Source organism: Canis lupus, chromosome 23 (genome assembly GCF_003254725.2).
Source record: "Canis lupus dingo isolate Sandy chromosome 23, ASM325472v2, whole genome shotgun sequence".
Taxonomy (NCBI): domain Eukaryota; kingdom Metazoa; phylum Chordata; class Mammalia; order Carnivora; family Canidae; genus Canis; species Canis lupus.
In genome coordinates, this window is record NC_064265.1 from 37,281,248 (window position 1) to 37,297,454 (window position 16,207).

Consider the following 16,207-nt stretch of genomic DNA (forward strand, 5'->3'; position numbering starts at 1 on the left):
TTACCTGTACTTCTGTCTGATACTAGCTTCTTCTGCTGCCCCTGGTTAGCCTGGCATTGTGGGGGATCTGCGGTAGTGGCAGCCAATATTTGAGCCTGCATTCTGCCTGTATTTTAGCCCTACCGTCCTTCTCCTGTTTTATTATTTTTTTAAGATTTCATTTATTTACTCATGGGAGACAGAGAGACAGGCAGAGACATAGGCAGAGGGAGAGGCAGGCTCCTTGCAGGAAGCCCAATGAGGGACTCGATCCTAGGACTCTGGGATCACAACCTGAGCCAAAGGCAGGCGCTCAACCACTGAGCCACTGAGACACCCACATTCTCCTGTTTTAGAGCCATATCTCTGTTATTAAGGACTCCAGAGGCCATTTCTAATGGCTACTGGATTGGAGTTTGAGGGCCTAGGGCCAACTTTGCCAGTTTATAGTGAATGTCTGATGCTGACTGGCTCATAAAATGCATACCTAAGATAGTGTCCTTTGTGGTATGGTTTGGTCTAAGTTTGTGTGTTTACAAACTGCTTCTATTAAATGCCCCTGAAAGAAGGCTAGAAATTCAACATTTTCCTGGGTCACTTCTTTAATTTTATCAAAATTAGCAGGTTTGGAGGAGGAGGCAAGATGGCGGGAGAGTAGGGGGCCTCGTTTCATCTGGTCCTCCAAATTTAGTTAGATAACTTTTAACTGAACACCTATGAATTCAGGGATCCCTGGGTGGCGCAGCGGTTTGGCGCCTGCCTTTGGCCCAGGGCGCGATCCTGGAGACCCGGGATCGAATCCCACATCGGGCTCCCGGTGCATGGAGCCTGCTTCTCCCTCTGCCTGTGTCTCTGCGCCTCTCTCTCTCTCTCTCTGTGACTATCATAAATAAATTTAAAAAATAAATAAATAAATGAACACCTATGAATTCAACCTGAGATGTAAAGAAAGAACAGCTGGAACGCAACAGAGACAAAATTGACAGTTTTAGAAAATCCTCTATTCATTTCCTCCAGTAAAAGGCAACCATGTGGTCTTGTCTTTCCCTGCCAGGTCTGTCCTGTTGGCAGTTCCAGTGAGGATCAGTATTAGGAACAGCATCTCCTCCTACTGAATAATGATTTCTATCCCTAGTTGCCAGCTCACCTGCAAATTCTTGTGCCCCAGTCCAAATCAGGCCTTTTCTTCTGGGGTACAATAATATGTTAAAATAATATAGATATCCTGCCAGGTTAAATCAAATGTTAGAGACACCTGGTGAAATCCATCTATAAACTTGGATGGATCCTCTGAGTATCATCCTAATTGTTGTTTTATTTGAGCCAGATCTGACATAGAAAATGAGCAATGTACCTTAATTGTGCTCATTTCCCCATTTGCTACTTCCCACGGTGGGTACAATGCTGCCTTAGTCTGAGTATTTGGTAGATATGATGTTCTGCTTCTAGTATGTCCCACTGGGCTTTGAGCAGAAGGTTCCAAAGGTTTATGTGGAGGGGGAGTTACTAAGGGACCTCGACTCGCTTTGGGCTTATTTTGACTTTTTCTTCTGCTGATTATCTTATTTGTCTGACTCAATTGGTTTCTTTGATTGGGGTGGTCTGTAAACAATCATTGTGGGGATCCCTGGGTGGCTCAGTGGTTTAGCGCCTGCCTTTGGCCCAGGGCATGATCCTGGAGTCCCGGGATCGAGTCCCACATTGGGCTCCCAGCATGGAGCCTGCTTCTCCTTCTGCCTGTGTCACTGCTTCTCTCTCTCTCTCTCTCTCTCTCATGAATAAAGAAAATCTGTAAAATAATAATAAACAAACAAACAACATTGTATGAAAAATCTAAAAGTGAGGGGCCCTAGAATCTTGGCGGATACATCCTACAAGTCTCTCTTAGATTAAGATCCTGACTCAGTGCCATAAAGGCTTGGATATAGGGCACTTTGGTCCATTTTCCCTGATACCTGCAAAAAAGGTCTAATTGATAAATAGTATTGAAGCTTAAAGACGCACTAATGAGCCATTTTTCATCATCCTCCAGAGAATATTGAAGCCAGGCATTGTTACAGAAAAAGATGAGGCACTTATTTAAATCCTGTTGTCCAAATTGATTCCATTGTGCTATGAGACAGCCCAAAGAGTAATCCTTTGGGACTGAGGAAGTTGATTCCGTAGTTAATCCCCCTATAAAGAGGAGAGTGCATTAACTAAGAGTCCATTACCAAAATTTCCCTCCACTTCTGAATGGCACACCATCAGAATATTGCTTCCTGGGGTTCAGAGTGGTGGGAAATGCTCCTTATTCTTGACTCTTTGTGTACCTGAGAAAGGGTGTCAGCCTTCCTTCACTTCTCCATTGCATTCTAGGCTATAGTGGCTGCTGGTGAACAGACTGAAACGCCACAGGGATTGGGGCTGCCTCTTTAACATTTTGAGGGAGTCAATATATTTGGTAACCAAATATAATAAGGGTATAATAATACCCTTTGTAAACATAGGTCTAGTATGAATGGATGGGGTAGAGGTCCTAACCTTTGTTAAGAAGGGGCAACTATTTTGTATTGTATTAAGCATCATATATCTAAGCTGAAAGTACTTTCAATTTAAGAGCAGGACCAAGAATGCCAAATAACCCTTGGGTAAGGATAAATGAGAGACATGAAAAAAACAAGAGTGTGGAACTCCTATTTAATCTGGGTAACTTTCTTGGAGTCTTTATCCATGACCCAGCCCCAAGAGAGCGGTCCCTTATTAGGTGAGTAGCACAACTACACAATAGCTCTGATTAGTCCCTTTCAAGAAGCATGCTTCCAGATGTATCTTGGATTTTATACTTATCAAGGGATCACACTGGGTTATTCAGGAAAAAACCTTACATGAGAGTTGTGAGATTGATGGTTGTCCAAACAACTTATGTGGCCGTCCTATGCCTGATAAGAATACATGAATTAAAAGAACAGAAAAAACAAGGAGAATCTGATTTCTGAGCCTAATGCCATCATAGCCAAAGTAATACTGTCTAGTGGGGCAGCAGGGTCCATCCTTTCCCATAGTGTAGCCACCAGCAAGAGGTTCTCCCCTGAGCACTCAAGCAGGACACTTTCCAAAGGGTCATACTATTCAGAACATCTCCAGAAAAGAACAAGTAAGAAGTAGAGGCTGGAGAAATAAAAGAGACTTACCAAGCTGTACAAAATCTTTTGGATTCACTCCATAATCCCTGTATAGAACACTAAAAGTATTACAGGGTTGCTGAGCACAATGGTCAAGGCCTTAGTAAGTTTATTTAAGTACCATGGGGATAGGACCCATGGACAAAAAAGAGTCATATGGATTGATATGAGTAGGGTTATATGGATTGATAAGTATCTGTTAAATAGAGGACATTAGATTAGATATTGAGTCTGGGAAGTCCAGGAACTTGAATTCAATTTTTAGAAGTCAAAACAGGGAAGAAATCAGAAGTCCAAGAAGCTGATTCTTAACTAAGTACGGAACAGCCAAGAGTCTTATGTTTCCTATTAGGTCAGGACTAGAGGTCTGAGTATAGATGAGCCTGAGCCTAAGGATGTGGATGGTGACATGGTCTTGCTAAGTAAGCTAAAAGAATGAAAAGATGGGGAGACAACCTCAGATTAGGGAAAGTGTGAGGGAGTAGGTGACAGACAGTTTTTTCCACTAAAAATTTCTTTGGGCCCTGGTATCCCAAAGAAAGTAGCAAAACTCAGCCAACTCAAGTTTTAACACTGTCTTTTCTTTGTATAATCTCTACCTAAATTCCAGTTTGTTGTTCAGTGTGCCTCCTATATGCTGAGGAATGTTAAAGTCCATGAGGGCATGCTCACTGCTGTATCCTCAACATAATCCCTAGGAGAGTGGCACTCAACAAGCATTTGCTGAATGGATCAATAGATATATGGTGTGGATAGATGTACGAATCTGTATTGATCCACTATCCAGTGCCCACTCCTTCTTCCCACAGTGATCTGTGATTCCCTCTGTGATAGGTCCATTTCTCCAACCATCTGCCTCTTCATAGTTCTGAAGGTCCTTAGTCATTTGGCTAAAATGCCGTAGCTCTGGAGACTAGGTACTTATTAACTAAACCGTTGTACCACTTATTCTTATAGCCTTAAATTAATTTGGGTTAATTCTTAACTGTTTCCTTTCTGTACATATGTCATTTAATGGTTTGCCTTTATCTGATTTTCCTCAATTTCCTGTGCATTTGTGGTTTCCTACAGGAGCTCTCTACCAGAGGCCTCAGGCAACCATACCAAACGAGCGTGGGCATCTGAGTTTTCTCAGAGGACTCTCTAGGTGCTCTGGGCCTCATCCAACTGATGTCCATCCCAACATTCCCACCCAGGGTTATTTTTGCTAGAGGAGGAAGAATGCTCTCCCCAGATCCAGTTCTTGGGGAAAAGAAGGATTGTTGATCTAGCCAGAGCCCACAAGCAAGGAAGATCACTCTGTAGCAACTAAAGGTGGGTGACTTGCTTTTTCTCCAGTTCAGTGAAAGTGGTCCATGTCTGCTTGCTTTCCCATTAATTTCATAAGTGTGTTTTTTCCATGTGATCTCTGGCATAAAAAGGAAGGAAATATTTTTGAATTGATAGAGTAAGCTTCATAGGGAACCAAGAGTTCATCCATCATTGACTTCCCAACCTCTAGCATAGTGCCTGATAGGTAGATGTTCAATAAATGTTTGATGCAAGAAGGAAAGGACAGTAGGAGGGAAGGAGGGAAAGAGAGAGAAGGGATTGGAGAATGGGCATAAATGGAAAGAATGTTCATGTATTTTTCAGAAATAATGTGATGATAACATAGTAGTGTTTCCAAAGCTAAGTAAGTGCACTATCACTGATACCTAAAATATATTAGGTCATTTTGCAAAATGAAGGATGTATTTATAAAGATAAAGTAATAGTAACAGCCAGAACAACAATAAATGTACTACTTGGAGCATAAGCATAAAGATAACAGCGGGGATCATAGTTTAAGATAAATTCAAAACTCTATAATGTAACATCTATTTGTTCTATTTATGCCAACAACCAAGAACTTTATGTATAAATGCAATGATCATGGAGTGATAGAATTGACTATAACTGCTTGGCTTAGTATTTAGAAAAGGTTAACCAGTTAGAAATGGTGTGCTGAGGAAATTTACAAATGTCTAAGCTTCCTGCTGTTGAGGGGGATTAACCACACAGTAATTCAACAATGCTCAAAAGCATTTAATACGTCAAGGAAAAACATCTCAGTGTGCGGTGGGGGAGGGGGGGGGGCAAAAAAGATGAAGGAAATTAGCTTTTTTTTTTTTTTTAAGTATCAGTCTTTTATTTATTTGAGATCATACTGGCTATACAGTTGAAGTCCAGCAAGCCAGTCTAGGTGACACATACTTTGCAAAAGAACACACCACAGTGGCAGAAGTAGAGGGAAATAATTAAGACATATAATTTTTATAAAATCAGGATCTTCTAACTAAGGGATTATTTCTTTAGCAATTCAAATAGCAACATACATTAAAGTTCATAATATTAGGAAAAGCCACTATAATTTCATGTTATTTTAATTTGGGAAAAATAAAATATAACCTAGGAGAAAATCTAAAAACATCTCTAAAGCAAATTCAGAAAAGCTTTCTCTTGCCCACCTGTGCAAAGATTGTGTCATTGAGGTGTCTAATTTGGTTTGAAGGGTTTGCCGGAGTAATTTAGACCATCATCATCAGCACAATTGTATTCTAAAAGAAAACTGTTGGTAACATGACTAGCAAAAACAAGAAACAAAAAACAAAAGCCAAACCCACCATCTTATTTGCTGTGGGTTGTTCCCAAAGTTATAATAATATGATCCAGGCTTTCCATGTACAATACATTTTACCTGTGAAACTGACTAGTGCCAGAGTTCAGTAAATCCCAAACTTCAGTCAGGGATAATTTTTACCCTACCTTTTACCAGGCGTACTGCTACTGACGTGTTTTTTCTCTAAGTAATATTAAGTTTTGTTTTTGTTTTTTTAAGATTTTATTTTTAAGTAATCTCTCCACCCAATGTGGTGCTTGAACTCACAATCCTAAGACCAAGAATCACATGCTGAGCCAGCCAAGTGCCCCAAGTCAAGTTAGTTTTTTGACCTACATTTTTAAAAAAAGATTTTATTTATTTGTTCATCAGGGACACAGAGAGGCAGAGACACAGGCAGAGAGAGAAGCAGACCATCCGCAGGGAGCCCGATGTGGGACTCGATCCCAGGACTCTGGGATCATGTCCTGAGCAAAGGCAGATGCTCAAACGTTGAGCCATCCAGGCATCCCTTGACCTAAATATTTTTATAAGGAAACTTAGTGGATGTTACCACCTAAAATCATCTCAGGCATTCTTTGGAAAATACTTCAATCACGTAGTAATAATCATAATCATAATCATAATAGTGATGATAAGTTAAGACTATTTCCAAACTAATTCTGTGAAATAGAGACAGATTGGTAGGGAAGAAATCAGAGTCCTTAGAGCTCATGGGAAAATGTTGGGGTAAATCATATGCTCAGATTACAGTTTATTCTTTGAGGCTTTATTTAAGAAGTGAGTTAATATTTACATGACATTGAACTTCAAAGTCCAGGCAATAAAGTGGAAAAAAGAGTGAGAGAAAAACAGTTTGTGTCACTTCCTTGCTCTTCCTTGCCCTGTGGTGAGCCACTGGAGAAAACCAAAGCGGAGGGCTTGGGTCTTAAATTACCAGAGTTGAATAATTTCTTATTAAGTTATTAAAATTTATTCTGCTGAAATGCATGTGTTATGTTACCTAACTCACCTTATACTATTCTTGGTGGAGTTTGATTATGTCTTTAAATAGTAATCTTTCCTTAGTGCGAAATTCTTTGCCTTTTTTTGTAGGGATGCAGTCTCTGGTCATGTGTGTCTTTGCCATGATATTCTTGACTTATAGAAAAGAGTGCTGCTATTATAACAAAGTAGGACATTATTTATCTGTATGAGGCAATGAACATTACCAGTTTTCTCAAGTACTTCCTTTCTGATTCTTCTTGTTGAGGGGTTTTCACTCATTCCTGACTTTTAAATTAGGGCAGCCTCATACATAACACTAGCAAGATGGACAAGGGATGGGCCATGTAGAAGACATCATTCTGGGCTTGACTCAAAGGGAATCATCATGCCCGAGAAAGTAGTAAACCAGTGGCTACCTGAAGGGAAGCCACTACTTGCATTTTAAAATCATCATGTAGTGGCATCTGGATAGCTCAGTTGGTTAAGTGTCTGACTCTTAATTTGGCTTAGGTCATGATCTCAGGGTTGTGGGATGGAACCCCGAGTCACGACCCTCTGATCTCCACACAGTGGGGAGACTGCTTGCAATTCTCTCTCTCTCTCTCTCTCTTCACCCTCTGGTCCTCCCCCACCCCCTACCCCAAAGTAAATAAATAAATCTTGAAAAAATAAAGTCTGGTCATGTAGTATTTTGAGATTGCATGTGTTTAGATACATTTGGAAATGTTAGGCCCCATAAAAGGTCCCTTTAAAGTCAGGCTCCATAGTTTGACAGGTCTATGTGTTCATTTTTTATTTTTTAAAGATTTTATTTATTCATGAGAGACACAGAAAGAGAGAGGCAGAGACATAGACAGAGGGAGAAGCAGGCTCCCTGCAGAGAGCCTGATGCAGGACTCAATCCAGGACCCCAGGATCACTACCTGAGCCAAAGGCAGACACTCAACTACTGAGCACCCAGACATCTCTAAGTAATTCCAGTTTAATAGTGAGAAAAACATCAGACAAACCCAAATTGAAGGAAATTGTATAAATAATTGACCCAATATTCCTCAAAACTATCAGAGTCTTCAAAAACGAGGAAAGTATAAGAAGCTATCTATCGCAGCCCAGGGGAGCCTAAGGAGACATGACAACTGAGTGTAATGTGCTCATCCTGAATGCTTTCCAAGAACAACAACAAAGAGACATTACTTAAAAACCAAGGAAATGTGACTATGGACTTTAGTTAAAAATGATGTATCACTATTGATTCAATAGTGATGGCAAGCTTACCACACTAATGTAAGGTGTTACCAGTAGAGGAAAGTTGAGTGTTGGGTATATGAGGATTCTCTCTACAATCTTCTCAACTTTCCTCTAAACCTAAAACTAAAATGAAAAGTTTATTTTAAAAAAGCTGTTATATGCTACTGATGAATTAGTGAGCTCTACATCTGAAACGAATGGAGTACTATATGTTGGCTAACTGAATTTAAATTTAAAAAGAAGAAATAAAGCTAACTTCCAGAGAAACCACTCTGGAAAACTACTGAGACTCTCTGTGGCTCCCAATATTTCCTGAAAATCCTAGGGAAACTTTATAAGCACATCCAGAATTAGTTTGTGCTTTTGGGGCTCAGCAGTTGAGCATCTGCCTTCGGCCCAGTGTGTGATCCCGGATTCCTGAGATCGAGTTCCACATCGGGCTTCCTGCATGGACCCTGCTTCTCCCTCTGCCTGTGTCTCTGCCTCTCTCTGTGTCTCTCATGAATAAATAAATAAAATCTTTAAAAAAAATAAAAATGTAAAAACAAAACAAAACATGGTGAGCAGAAATAACTTTAAAAGCTCACCCCATCCCCTCCCCAAGTTCGCCTCTCAAACTGAGTTCAGCAGCACCAGTTTAGTGACATGTCCGTATGTTCTCCTTGGGTCTCTACTTGCCTGGGAGAGAGCAGTAATCATACAATCAGAATATGATCCATGCTGGTTGTTTGTTTTTAATTTTAAGAACCAAGCTCTAGATGAAGCACAAACAATTCTATTTCTAGAACAAACCATAAAAATTATAAACCTCGGTGCCATGTAACAGTGACAGGAAGGGGGCCAAGCATTAGGGATGGGGCAGAGGAGAGCAGAAGAAGAAGGACATACAAAGTGGCTTAATTTCCTTGTCTATGAGAAAGGAAGCCACACGAAGCCACTTTACACTGATAGGTCAAGAACTAGAAAATTATACTTAAACTTCTGTTGCTTTCCTTTTGATTGGACAGCTTTTGCAACTGTTTAAATTTTTAAAAACCAGGTACATGTTATCATATTTAAAAATTTTAGAAAACTGGTTTGAATAGAAAATCTGTAAAGGGGAGATTGCCCGTTTATTGTAGAAGAGGGGCTGTAATGTCACCAGGAAGTTGGTTTGAGTCCCCTCTTTGTGTATGGGGATGTGCCCAGAGGTGAACGTGTCCAGTGTTGACTGCAGCCAGTGACCTCAAGGAGGTCTGGCCTTCCCGTCAGTGCTGAGTCACTGGCTGAACAGCAGCTGACACGCTCTCCTGACTATAAGGCACCACAGGTGCCCCCTCCGCTCAGCCTCAGACCTCAGGAACAGCCCCCTGGGAATCCAGCGGAGGTGCTGACAAGTCCAGCACAACCTCCTGGAAAGCCTTCCTCCACCTCCAGGGAACATGTGGTGGCTGTCCTGCTTTCTCTTTGTCCCCTTTTCTGATGATGTCATTCTCATCCGTTCCATGGAGCTGTTGGAGGACAGAACACAGCCTCTGGAACTAAAGGACCAGGATGAGAGGGTAGCCACATACTGTCTTGTCCAGGGGGACCTCATGCAGGGCACTCAGACCTTTTATGCCCTGTTTCCCTCCTACCCTCCCATAATATGCCCTCCCCATGTCTGTGGATTCTTTATTGTGTAGGAGACAGAGACACCTGGCTAGCCCAGCTGTGTCACCATCAGTTGATGTCTGGTGAGGGACCTTCTTTATAGCACCTTCCCTCTGGAAGTTGGCAGCAATGGGCCTTGTTTGGGTCAGACTAAGTGTAGACCTCACCTTTACCCAGCTCAGCTTTGGTGTTCACCTCTTCTCCAAGTGTGACTGTGTGCCTGCGAGCGTGTGTGTATGTTACCCTGTAAAGATTTGGGAGAGGTTTCACTCTCAGGCCACTCTTCTTTGAATTCCTTTGGTAAAAGTGTTGTGGTAAACCAAGGCTGAGGCTGGGAGTGACTGGGTTTTTGCCTTCCCTAGATTCAGGCAGGAGAAAGGTCTAAGAAGCACTGAGCTAGTTGCAGACTGCTCTCACTGGCCACTGAACAAGTATCTCATGATCATGTGTCCTTGCTGGAGAGGATTCTTCTGGGAAGTCCTGTGAGTCAGGCAGGACCCCCAGAGTCCTCAGCTGGATGACTTCAAATGAGTCAAGTGCTTTTCTTGATGCCTGATGAATAAGTGGAAGATAATGCAGCTTGCCTTCCCTAGTCTCAAAGGCTTCTGACCCTTTGTAGGGGGCGGTCAGCGGTAGGGAAATGTGTCATCAACATTTCCCTTTGCTGACCCTTGTCTTTCCTGCAGACCCATGTCAAACACCGCCTCTGAGCAGCTTGACGTCTGGTTTCTGCTCTTATCTTGTTTTTCTTTTTCCTAATGTTTTTTTTTTTTTTTAGATTCTAAATTGAATCACTCAGGGCTCTTGATGGTCTCCAAAATTAGTTGAATTTTCCTAGCCAGTTATTCAAATTCTGGCCCCTTCCCATTCTCCCATTTGGAACTCGCCCTGTCGTGTAACTGAATTCATTAGCTAACTATTTCCTATCACAGACGCCTTCACCCTTGTTTGTGCTTCTCCCTTGGTCTGGATGTACCCTGCCACCCCCACTCCTTACATTTTACTTTCTCTTCTTATGTAAATCTGGTCCAATACTGCTGATGCCCCTCCTGCTGCTCTGTGGAGCCTGCCCCAGCTGTTCCAGCCCCAGCCCTGGCCACTTCTTCAATCTCTGAGCCCATAGTCGTAACTGTATTTGTGACACCCTTGCACTTGGCACACACTGTTTGATGACTGTTAGCATCTTATCTGCCCGGTTTCTCCTTTGTGTTATGTGTCTTTCACTCCACTGTATTTCCAGAGTATTTCCAGAGCTTGGGATGGGCTATATAATGGGTGCTCCTTGATGTTTGCCCAAGATAAGGATGAAACAATCTGCCGCCCTGAGCAGTGCACTGAATGCTTGTTCCCAGAGCCCTTGGGTTCTAAAGGAGCCTGCAGCTTAGAGTTGAGGGAAGGGTTTAGAGAGAAGAAATCCAGAGGCGGTTGGGGTTATATATCTCTTCTTTGTTGCTTCGAATAACACTAATTTGAAAAAAAAATTATTGCTAAATATTTGAAAACCATTAGTCTCACTGTTATGTCCATGCTTAATGTGGTAAATGAACAGTAGGGGAAATTCATGCTCACCGGTGAAAGGAGTGCTGGTAGCACTGAGGAACCGCCAGGAAAGGAAGAATTTGGCCCAAAGAATGGGCACTTTACATAGTACCAAGAAAAAAAATGTCTGTCCTACAAAAAGGGATTTAATTAGACAACTGAACTTGCCAAGACCATCTGACTTCTAGAAGTTTGCATTTTTAAAAAATATTTATTTATTTATTTATGATAGACATAGAGAGAGAGGAAGTTTGCATTTTGGGTCACAAAACATCTCAAGTGATTAAAGCTCTATATTAAGGTGTCTAAGCAGTTAAGACTATCTGCTCTGGGCAAGCCCCCAAGAAGACAATGTAAAGCCCAGGCCAGTGAAGGTTTGTTTTTACGCAAAAGACAGAACCAAGGCCGCCCAGCTCAATAAAAAAGGGATGGGGTGGCATAAAGGCATAGGCAAAGTCAGGTGCAGCCAGTGCAGAAAACCTCAGAAGATTGCTCACCTGGTTGGTTGCTCACTTCAGGCTACCTCATCCCTGTTTCTCTTGCCTGTCTCTGTGTGCTCAAGATGGCTACTAGCCCCAAATCTACAGGTCCTTCTGGTACCAGAGACCGTTACCATCTGATGGCAGACTGGCCACCCCTCAGATTCCATTTATAAGAGGGGGAGACCCTGGAGTTGACTGAGTCCAGCCCATGCTAAGTGGTCCATTCCCTGCCTAATCAGTGATGGTGGCAGGGTCACAATGAGATTAAGAAGCCCCAACAGTGCTGGCTGGCTGCAGGACATGAAGTATGGGAGTCTCAGCTTTCGGGGACAAGCAGAGTGTGGGTGGGGAAAAGGTAACTGGTGTTGCAGTCACCCCATGCCTAGCACTCTCTCATGGACACAGAGACACCTGACACTGTACTTTGCAGGAGGTTTCGGCACACATGTCTACTGTGCAAGCACAGCAATGGTGCAGGCAGGTATTTTCACTGACAGATTCCATCAATAATTGTAATGTTCTTCCTTCATCTGGAGGTGGCAATCTCAACTCCTTCCTTTGGTGTGGACTTTGCAGCATAGGATGGGGTCCGGTTGGCCAGTTTCTCAGTTTTAGCAACAGAGAAAGTAAAAAAAAATATGAGGACTTCACACAGTATAGTCACATTTTAAGTAAAGGGTAATGTTTGAAGTCAGCACGTAAGATGAAAGCATATTTAATCAAAATGTCTCTTGAAAATCCTCTAAATCACCCAATAAAGTATGGGACACATACATTTCTCAGTATGCCCTACACAGCCAGTTTTTCCTCTAGCACCAGAGCAGTCCTTTTTTTTTTTTTTTTTTTGGCTGACAACCAGGCAGTGTGGTTGGCTGGCATTCGGGGGCTGTGCTTTATGAAAAATCTGTAAATGTTAGATCCATTCTCAGCTAGAGAGAGCTGTATGCTAAAGAGGACCATGATAGCTGAGGACCCCTAGAGAAATGCAAGTTCCCCCTGAGACACCTCATCAGAAGAACGTAGTAGTGGAATACCCCATAACATTTAATCTTCTCCCTGCCCTGCCTCTTTCTACCCCTCCCCTCTCCTTCTTTCCTTCCTTCCTTCCTTCCTTCCTTCCTTCCTTCCTTCCTTCCTTCCTTCCCTCTATCTTACTCTCCATCCCTCCCCTTCCTTCCCTCCCTCTCTCTTGATTGCTTTCTTTACTTTCTTTCATGGATATATAGTTAAATTGATGACTCTTTAGTTGTTTGCAGGATAAGATGTCACTGTAAAAGTACAGTACTTCAAAAAAAAAAAAAGTACAGTACTTCTGTTTGCCCATTTGGCATTTATGTATCTTTTCTCTCTGGGGATAAGGCACTCTTCCAGGCAGGGACAATGTCTTGTAGTTTGCAGCTTTTCCCCTTTACCTTCCCCAACCCTGGCTCCACCAAATGCAGCCCTTTGTACATACTGTGTCCTGCTTTCATGTTGTTTGCTTACTGGTTGATTTGAACCCTGCTATGCTTGGTTCCCCTACCTGAGAAATGAACCTTAACCAAGGAGGAAAAAGGGTGCATAAAAACAACACTTCTCTGATTGTGAGGGATTAGCTAATTATGGAAGGCTCATCCTTCAGATCATCTCCCTAAAAATGAAAAAATGGATTGGATCAGTGGTTTTGAACTTGGCCATCCATAAGAATCACCTGGAGAGAACAGATTCTGATTCGGTAGCTGGTGAGCAGGTCACAAATCTGCATTTCTAGCACCATGGCTGCTGCTGCTGCCTCATCCCCAACCAGTGTTGATGTTTCCAGTGGGCAAGACCACACTGTACATCATGGGGAAGGGCTGTGATTGGAGGAACAGTCCCATGTCCTTGTGAATGAACAAAGGATTGCAAGACTCCTCAGCACTTGGCATGTAGGTTTCTTGTACAGGCAAAATGACTTAACATTTGCAGAGTGTTTAGAGCAATGCCTGACACAAAGTGAATGCCATGCAACTGTTTTTAAGTAACAGTACTTTTGAAAGCACATGCCAGTTATCCACTAGTATACTCCTACACCTCTGAAAACATGAAATCAGCTTCCTCAGATGCAGGTGGAATCTTGGGTGGTGACAGCTGGAAAACAAAATAAGAAGCAGCATGAATGTTACTCGTGATAACTTTACCTGCTCAGGAGCACAGACAGCCCACGGGATCTGAACCACATCTGTTGTCCCAGAGGGCATGTTGCCTTGGCTGGGCTGGAAGAGACAGGAACAAATGCACAAGCATAAGCCTCCCATGATGGGCCCCCAGGACCATCACTATTCTTTGCCCCAGGATAGGCCTCTGCTAAGCTCTGTTGTACATTGAACCTGCTCCTAGTCACTATAGACCACATTACTCGTGTTCCATCACAACAGGTATCACTATTTGAGATGATCTGATTGATGCGGATCTATTTGTTATGTCTTCCCCACTAGAATGTAAATGTCCCCATCTCATTCTCTGTACGTTCCAGCACCAAGCACAGTGTTTGACATAGCAGTCGCTCCATAAATATTTGTTGAATGCATGCACCATGATAGTGACCAAGAGTGTGGAATCAAAGGGGGAAACTATAATACTTTGTTTTGCTTATCATCACTATTCTATCATTTCTGTAGGCTGGAAGCTGCTTCCCAAAAGCAGAGGGTCTGAAGGCAGATTGTCCTGGGTGGGAACCGTGGGAAAGGGGCCTTCCCATCTTGCCTCTCAGCCCTTGCCTGACTGCCTTCCAATGGGACATTTGTCTAAAAGTCTTAATACAGGGACGCAAAATAAATAAATAAATAAAATAAAAAAATACAGGGACGCCTGGGTATCTCAGTGGTTGAGCATCTGCCTTTGGCTCAGGTCATGATCCTGGGGTCCTGGGATTGAGTCCCACATCAGGATCCCCCATAGGGAGCCTGCTTCTTCCTCTGCCTATGTCTCTGCCTCTCTCTCTGTATCTCTCAGAATAAACAAATAAAAAATCTTTAAAAAAAACAAATTAGAAGTCTTAGTGCAAAGTATAAGGTAGCTGGTGCCTGGACAACCCTTATTCTTAGAAATACTCACATACTCTAGATGGGAGGCACAAAACCCAAGCCACTTGTGCTTCCCTGACAGAGCAACTGGCATGCTTTTCAACTTACTTCTCTTGACTATTGATTATAAAATTTACTGTCTTATATAATGAGTTGGAACATGGGCTGAGCATCTCAGTAGCTCAGATCAGAGAGAAAATTCTTAATTGGGGGCGGGGAGGGTCACAGATGAACTCATAAGTACAGTGAACCCCAGCTTTTGGGCAGTGTTTCTCACTAGGACCCTAGTTGGCATCTGAGCTGGGATACAGGTTGTGTGGTGGGACTGTCTCACACAGGCAGACAGTTAAATCCCTTGTCCCTGGGGAACTAAATTTTGACAACCAAAAACAAAATGCCGTCAAGCATCCCCTGGGGGTGACTGCCCCATTGGAAAACTGCTAGTTAGAGGACAGTAAATTGCTTCATTTTACTTAAATGGGCGTTTTAGCATCATCTTGTTCGGGCAGCTTTAAAAAGTAATTTTCAATTACAGAAGTAATACATTCATTCTCTTTGTAAAAATAGATTCTAGATCAAGCTGGTCTCCTTTGACGCCCACTTCCAGTTTGAGTCACTGCCCCACCTCTCAGAGGAAACACGCACAACCGATATGGTTTCCATCCTTCCAGACCCATTTCTATATGTTTCCGTATTTTTAGAGAAACCTGTATCCACATATAGTGGAGTGTCGTTGGGAGTGTGTTTGTGCTGGATATTTCATCTGCAACTGGAGATTTTCACTCAGCAATACGTGTTAAAGACCCCTGCATGTCTGAACACGCAGCAACGCCTCATCTTTTGCAGCGGCTGCACGCACTTTACCGTGTCGAAGGGCCTCTGAGCAGAGAGCTGTAAAGGAAATTACTACCCTAGATGAGGCGTTGCCTGTGGTCTGGTCACAGGACCAGATTAGACAAAAGCTGAGGTCATTTTGAATCATTGCCTCCAACCCTGCTGCTGTCCGTAGAACAAAGCAGTGCCTTGACTTGAATTTGGAAGTAGTATCTCTGAGCCCAGTTTTTCTGGCTGGTATATAAACCCAGCTCACTGAGTCTTCTGCGCTGAAATGGATTCATTTTCTTCCTTAGCATCTAGTGCCACTTTCTGTCAAAAAGCTCTGGTTTTGGGATCCCTGGGTGGCGCAGCGGTTTAGCGCCTGCCTTTGGCCCAGGGCGCGATCCTGGAGACCCGGGATCGAATCCCACGTCGGGCTCCCGGTGCATGGAGCCTGCTTCTCCCTCTGCCTGTGTCTCTGCCTCTCTCTCTCTCACTGTGTGACTATCATAAAAAAAAAAAAAAAAAATTAAAAAAAAAAAAAAAGAGCTCTGGTTTTAAGAGAACAGGTTTGATGATTGCTTGTCCCTCAACCAAGTCATGCATGAGGAAGGGTATTTGTTTTTATGGCTAATTACAGGTCTATGAAGTGAGCACCTGATATCAGGTGCTTTC

The 16,207-nt window shown here is 42.7% G+C and overlaps 1 protein-coding gene across 15 annotated transcripts in view; it reads left to right on the forward strand.

Annotated features, from left to right (window-relative positions):
* Window positions 1–16,207, forward strand: part of ZBTB38 (zinc finger and BTB domain containing 38) — a 130,572-nt gene that overhangs the window by 5,505 nt on the left and 108,860 nt on the right. For 10 of the 15 annotated variants that reach the window (XM_049099915.1, XM_035704936.2, XM_049099921.1 and 7 more), the window contains exon 1: window positions 4,170–4,457. The gene's annotated coding sequence lies outside the window, so the exon portion shown is untranslated. Of the gene's footprint in view, window positions 1–4,152; window positions 4,458–16,207 lie in introns of those variants that run through there. The other 5 variants (XR_007405286.1, XR_007405288.1, XM_035704924.2 and 2 more) reach the window with 4 other exon arrangements.